We start from the raw sequence: 7,410 nt of genomic DNA, 5'->3' as shown, positions 1-7,410 counted from the left end.
GTGTTGCAGGCGTACATGCATACATGCACACACACAGAGAGAGAGACACATACACACATGCTTTCTCCCTCTGGAAGGCTTACTTGCCTGACAGCTGCCATGGTTCCTCAGCTGTATTCTTGGTCTGAGTGGATCCACCTATGCTACCTATAAGACTTGGAAACAACAAACACAGCGCTTCCTTTTACAAAAGACAAATGGTCCATTTCATCCTCAGAAAGCTCCTCCAACGTTTCTCAAGTTGAGCAAGTATCAGGCAGAAGCATTCTCCATGATCACTAGGACCACCTCCATCACTTCTGAGGTGGGACCGTACAAACATGCGGAGAGGCCTGTGGTGTCTCTCAGCAGCAGACACCCCAAACTTCACCCCCTCCCTCTCTTCATCTGCTGTCTCAAAACACTGACTCAGACACCAAACCAGAAACCCAGCCATGGGCTGGGGGAGGAGATGGGGGAATGGGCAGGAGGGAAGATGGGGGGATGTGTCTGCTTAGTCCACTGTGGCAGGCTGGAAAGCATGGTGACAAGTAGGCTAAGGGTAAAAACGGCACGCTAGCTGTCTACAGAGATCAGAGTACATGTGAGAAAGCGGCTAGGGTCTTGCTTTGCTATGGTGTAAGGTACTACAGAGACTACAATTGATCCATATCTGTCATCTGTGTGTCTGTCTGTCTATGATCTAGTTATAATTTGTCATCCATCTACCTATTATCTATCATCCATCTACCTATCACTCAGCTATCAACCTATACTCTATCCATAATCAATTTATCTATCTATGTTGTGTGACACTACCCCTAGAGAGGTGTGAGCAAACATCGACTTACCCCAGGTAAAGAAATGATGACAGGCCAAAATACAACGTGGTGAACCAATGTGTTTTATTGGATTTTCTTACAGGAATATGGATGAAGTGTCACTTATAGGAGCATAAATTACATAAGACACCACCAGAGGCCAACCCATGCATGAGTGACAACTCACAAAAGCTGGAAGCCTGGAGCACACTGCGTAGCCCTTAGGCAGCTCAGCAGATTGGACAGTGTCTCTTCCTGGCATCTTGGTTGGTCTGAGACTCTTCCAGGCAGCTCAGCTGGTCTTCTTTGCTCCTGCACTATTTGGCTGGTCTCTGTTCCTTCCAGGCTGCTTGCTCTGAGTCTCTTCTTAGCAGCTCATGGAAGTGTGACTCTCAGCAATCTTTACTGTTTACTCTTGGCTTAGGAGGTGACTAGTGCATCTGGTCAGTTTCAGGGACTTCCTGAAGCTATTTTGAGTTGATCACTTCCTGTTTTAATGATCTTCCCTGCCAGATAGAATGTTTCACCTCAAAAACAAAACAAAACAAAAAGAATGTTTCACCTCCCCTTAGAATACCCTGTTGTTACAGCTCCCTGTAAAGTTTATCCTAAGATAGCCTGTTGTTTCCACACCCTTTTCAAGTCCTATATGGTAAGAAGTTTTTCTCCAAGATGGAAAGTTTTATCCTCAGGGGAAACTGCCACACAACAATCTATCTCCTATCTGCCTACCAATTATCTATCCGTGTATCATCTTTCTATTCATCTATATATCATCTGTTTATCTATTATCTATCTATTTTATACCTATAAATGATCTGTCACCTGCATGTCTATCACCCACCACCTAGCCTATTATCTATGTGTCCATCTATATCTATCAGCCATCTATTATCTATATCTATCCATTTATCACTCTAGCTCCATCATCTGTCCGCCTATCATTTATCTGTTTCTCTATAAACCATCTACCTAAGTGTCCCAGGATTTTTGCAAACTTTGCAGCATGCACCCAATGATTCAGAACAATGTGGCATTGATTACATGTGTTCATGCCTTTCATACACATTTTTTCACATTTTTATTGAAAAATAAAATAATTCATATTACATCTCATTTGCTATCCCATCCCATGCATCCTCCCATTCCTCCCTCCCTCCCTCCCTCTATCCCTCCCTCCCTCCCGCTTTCACCCCATTCTTCTTCCCTATGACTGTGACTGAGGGGGACCTCTTCCCCCTGAATCTGATGCTAGGGTATCAAGTCTCTTCTTGGTAGTCTGCTATCCTTCCTCCGAGTGCCATCGGGCCTCTCCATCAAGGGGACATGGCCAAATATGGGGCACCAGAGTTGGGGTGAAAGTCAGTCCCCAGTCTCCACTTAACTGTGGAGAATGTTCTGTCCCTTGGCTAGGTCTGGGTAGAGGTTTGATGATGACTGCACGTATTGTCCTTGGTTGGTGCCTTAAATGGGCCCAGATCCACCCATCATAGTGTTCTTCATGTAGGTTTCTAGGACCCTCTGGATCCATCTATTTCCCTATCTCCTATATTTTCCTCACCTAGAGTCCCAGTAGGATGACTTCACCTCTATCCCACTTTCCTGGTAAGTGAAGATTTTCATGAGACCTGCCCCTTGGGCTAGTGTCCAGTTATAAGTAAGTATATTAAAAACAAGGAATTTTGAAAATTTGTGGACAAATGGATTGAACTAGAAATGATCATAATGAGTGAGCTAACCCAGAAGCAGAGATACTCAAATGGTATATACTCATACACATTTTAAGAGACACTTGCCATTGGGATAAATTTCATGTTAAACCACTAACACTTTATAAAAAAGAAAAGTCATGACTCTTCCCTCAGGTCCTTCATAAAATTAAAGGGATAATTAGGAAAGGATTTAGGTCTTTTAGAGACTATGTCTATTACTAAATAGGCTCACCATGCTTTAAACAGCAGGCAAGTGGCTGTAACTTCTGGTATCTCTGACATTAACGAACTCAAACTGAACAGGGTGATTTGAGTTTCTCAAAGGTTCATGTGCTGGAAGCTGGGGCTCATCCTGCCGACGCTGAAGATGAAGCTTAATGTTTTACCCAGGATGTAATGGTGTTGTCTAGTGGTGAGATGTGCGTGGTCCTTGTCTGTGCTACCTAACTCAGTGACTGGCTTGATGGCAAATGGCTACACATTTCCAAAAGCAGCAATAGGGACTTACTTGTTTGTGTACCAGACTAGAGAAAACGGGTAGAAAGACTATGGGGTATAGCCGGGCTTGAGAGCAAGTCGGCAGTTCTGGGCTGGCATGTGACATGTGCTGCGCTCAGGAGAAGCCCAGTTAGCGATGCCTTCCCACCAGTCCTCCACATGATCACTACCAGGAATAGTGCCCCAAAAACAGGCGATTCCTCTGTTCAGAGCTGTGAGAGACAAGTCTCTTACTGTGTTCGTGAGCTTTCTCTTTGTGGCAAAACACCCAAGGTAAGCAACTTAAAAGAAAGAAAGATTTATTTGGCTTATCAGAGTTTCCACTTCCTGGTTACTTGAGTCGGCTGCCTCACTGGGGCATCATGGGAGACAATGCTGCAGAGGAGAGGTTGGAGGGGCCAGAGGCTGAATGTCCCCTCTAAGGGCCTGTCTCTAGTGACCTAACCCAGTCCTCCCAGCAGTGCTTTCCAAACATGGGCCCTCTGGGAACAAAACATTCAAGTCCCAAAGTGTAGCTCCTCGTTGTAGCCCCAAATAGCTCTCATCAACTTCCACTTTGGTCTCCAAAGTCCTGGGCTCTGCCCCAACTTAATCATCCCTGGTGACACTGGAGCCATCGGTGACTGGGCCAACCTTGTGAAAACAAAAACAACTGTCGTTCGGAGCCATGATGTTAACTTTGTCACCTGGATGTAATCCGCCCAGCTACACACCTCTGGGAAAGTCTGTAAGGATGTTGCTGGGAAGTACTAGCTAAGGGGAGAAGATGGTCCCCCAGGATGAGGGCAGCTTTTGCCAGGATGCTCACATGTAAAGGAAAAAGACAGAGCTGTTTTGACTACCTGTCTTCGATTCTCACTGGTGAGTATGTCTACTCTTATGACAACGATGACGACAACGACAACAAAAGTGATGATGGCATCCTTCACTGACATCAGACTCTAATTTCTTTTGCCTTCCAATGTGGACTGAAGACCAGTGGCTCTTCTAGAATCCTCCAGGCCTCAAGTACCAAATAAGAAGTGCTGCTGAGGTACCTAGAGTCATATAGGGAGCAAGGTTTTCAGCCTTTTCAATAAGTAGGTGGCCGTTATGAGGATTCCCAACCTGCTAACAATATTCATTGTTATGCCATTCTTGATAAATTTGTGTGTGTGTGTGTGTGTGTGTGTGTGTGTGTGTGTGTGTGTGTTCATTCTATCTGGTCTCCTCCCTTGAGACATGAGTCCATGAACCCATGGGTTTTTGGGGTGCTGTGGACACTGATGATATGAAAACCATCTTTTAACTGGCATGTTTTCTTGTGGTCCAGAGCCTATGATGGTAGAGCACATGAAAAGTGAGATATGGGCTTCTGACGGATAGCTCTGTAGTGGCCTTCCTTGCACAGTTGGCCTTCATCTGCTGCCTGTTTTCTCAGCAGCCTCCGCCCAATGGATGCCGTGCAAAGGATGAGTGTGGCGTACAGATGGATGCCATGCAAAGGATGAGTGTGGCGTACAGACGATTGTAGTATATTCACATTAAGAAAGCATAATAAGGGATTGCAAGCTGGGCACAGAGCAGGCGCCATGGTTCTGCTGCACGTGCTGTTAGCGCTGAAGGAAGGGAAGGGAATCCGCCTGATGACGTTTGTCTGGTGGCCTTTTGTCCCTTCTCTTCATCCCAGGTTGCCTTGGGAAATGCCAGTGCTGTGTCTGAGGTGTTGTGCACGAGGACCTCTGCCTGCTTCTGGAGACGTACCTGCAATCCTTAAAAAAGAAGTACTTTTGGGGGTACGATAGCTGAGACCCTTCAGGGGAGGTCACCTTCACTGCCATAATCTGATGAAGGGCCTAACAGGTCTGTCTGCTTGTAAAGCCCAGATAGGGCTGGGCACAGCTATTCTCATACCAAAGTTAAGTTTAATGGGAACCAGGTGGACAACATGATTGTCCAGTTCATAAGCCTCCTGGACCAGGTAGACAAAGGCATCAATACCTTCTCGATATGTGTCAGGGAGTGGTACAGGTACCATTTTCCAGAGCTGGTGAAGATCATCAATGACAATGCCACCTGCTGTCGCTGCTGACGATGGATGGGACCAAGGCTAAGACCATTCTGGAAGCCTCTCTGTCCTCCATGGGCCTGGATGATGAACATCAAGAGCTTCTCCGGTTGTGTGGTGTCTTTATCAGAGTATCGCCAGAGCCTACACACTTACCTTCACTCCAAGATGAGCCAAGCAGCCCCCAGCCTGTCAGCCTTAATTGGGGAAGCAGTAGATGCGCATCTCATTGCTCATGCAGGCAGCCTCACCAACCTGGCCAAATAGCAAGCATCCACAGTACAGATCCTTCGGGCTGAAAAGGCCCTGTTCAGAGCCCTGAAGGCAAGGGGTAACACACCAAAATATGGATTCATTTTTCATTCCACCTTCACTGGCCAAGCAGCTGCAAAGAACAAAAGCCAGATCTCCCGATACCTAGCAAACAACTGCAGTATTGCCTCAAGAATGAATTGTTCCTTGGAGGTCCCCACAAGTTGAGGAGCGGTTGTCTTTCTATGAGACTGGGGAGACTCCAGGGAAGAACCTGGATGTCATGAAAGAAGCCAGGGTTTGGACAGAGGAAGCAGCTGCTGAAATAACCAGGAAGCTGGAAACACGAGAGAAGAAACACTTAAAGAAGGAAAAGAAGTGACTGGCTGCGCTGGCTCTGGCATCTTCAGAAAGCAGTAGCGCTCCAGAAGACAGAGAGGAAATACATGAAAAACCTAAGAAGAAGAGGAATAAAAGCTAAAACCCCAGGACACACCACAGGAAAATGGAATGGAAGACCCACCGGTCTCTTTGCCTAAAACCGAGGAGAAGAAGAACGCTTTCCCCAAGGAGGAGTTGGCTACTGATCCTGAGGAGATGCCTACTAGCAGTGTGCGTCTTAAGAGGAGGAAATCCTCCTCACCTAAGGAGGAAATGGCCAGCGAGCCAGAGGAGGCAGCTGTCTGAAGAAGAGAAGGAAATTTTCTTCTAAGGAAAAGCCTGAAGCTGCTGTTAGCTCCACAAAGAGCAGCATAAAGAAAAAAGAACAAGTCCCAGAAAGCATCCCAGGAGGATGAAAATGGGCTTGCTTCGTGGGAGGGGCATACCCTAAGGTGATAGCTCCTACCCATGATAAACCCCAATAAAAACACAAAAACATGAAGAAAAGGAAAAAAGAAAGCATAGTAAGGCAAAGAAGCCTCTCACAGGCAGTGAAGTGTGAGCAGGCAAGCCTCTCACAGGAAGTGGAAGTGTGAGCACACAAGCCTCTCACAGGAAGTGGAAGTGTGAGCACACAAGCCTCTCACAGGAAGTGGAGGTGTGAGCATGCGCTTGCATGCGTAGGCATCTTCCTAGACTACCATGTTCTCTTCTCACTGGTATTCTAACCTCTGGGCACGTGGGGAAGAGATGAGGAGATTAGCGTGCAGCTGGAGTTTGGATTTTATACCTTTGTGCTGTATCTCAATTAATCAAAGATTTGCCATAAAGTTAGGCATCGCTGATCCACTCCAAGTCCAGTCGTAAAATGAGAACTGATTAATTTCCTCCTAATTTGTGTGATAATTAAAATTCTAGCTTTTAAATCTACGCATTGTCCTCCCACAAGGAGTCTGATCAGGCTTCCCTGATGTACTCTGTGGCAGTCTTTTTCCCGTGCCAGGTGTGGGGTGGGCCTTGCTGCCTTTACAGCACAACCCTGCTGTGTCATTCATCAAGGCCAGGAGATAAATGTGTGCTTATCACTCTAGCCCATGCTGACATGAGGCAGCCAGGAGCTGAGCCTCTGCCCATAAATCAAACTCTGAGAGTCATTTCGTATGCTGTCAGAATGTCAGGCTAGGTCTGTGAATGTCCCAGCCCCTTTAATGAACAATTAACTTGCTAAATGCACTGAGGACCCTAACACATCTGAGTCATCCTGAGCATGGCCGTGCAGGTCCTAGATGAACTGGGGGCAGCTTCAGATTGGTGGTGTCCTGAGAGGTCCAGGCTTGGGATGCTGCGTGCGAAGTAACTGTCTAGGGTTGAAAAAAAGGCATCTGAAGAAGTCAATGAGGAACGCTGTCTGCTGTCCCAGAGATGCTGCAGTGTCTCTATGCACACAAAGGAGGGAGTAACGTTTGGATAAACGGCTCAGGAGGAAGCATCCCACTAGACACACAGATGCAAAGGGCCAGAAGCAAAGGTGTCTATACAGGACCCGAAGTGAGAAGAGCTTGTAGCAGGACTGGCAGGGAAGTCTTAACAGGGTTTGGAAGGCCAAGCGTGATGGTGCACGCCTTTAATCCCAGCACTTGGGAGACAGAGGCAGGCGGATCTCTGTGAGTTCAAGGCCAGCCTGGTCTACAAAGGGAGTCCAGGACAGCCAAGGACACAC

The 7,410-nt window shown here is 46.8% G+C and overlaps 1 pseudogene across 1 annotated transcript; it reads left to right on the top strand.

Moving 5' to 3' along the window:
* Positions 1-3,898: 3,898 nt before the first annotated feature.
* On the top strand, positions 3,899-5,996 carry LOC311580720 (nucleolar protein 56-like; annotated as a pseudogene). Its single transcript has 3 exons — positions 3,899-3,919; positions 4,401-4,507; positions 4,607-5,996. The product of its transcript is annotated as a nucleolar protein 56-like (transcript).
* Positions 5,997-7,410: the final 1,414 nt, after the last annotated feature.

Source organism: Acomys minous (assembly GCF_964271855.1).
Source record: "Acomys minous genome assembly, chromosome: 13".
Taxonomy (NCBI): Eukaryota; Metazoa; Chordata; class Mammalia; order Rodentia; family Muridae; genus Acomys; species Acomys minous.
The sequence above is the reverse complement of the archived record's forward strand: the minus strand, read 5'-3'. Positions and strand labels throughout refer to the sequence as shown.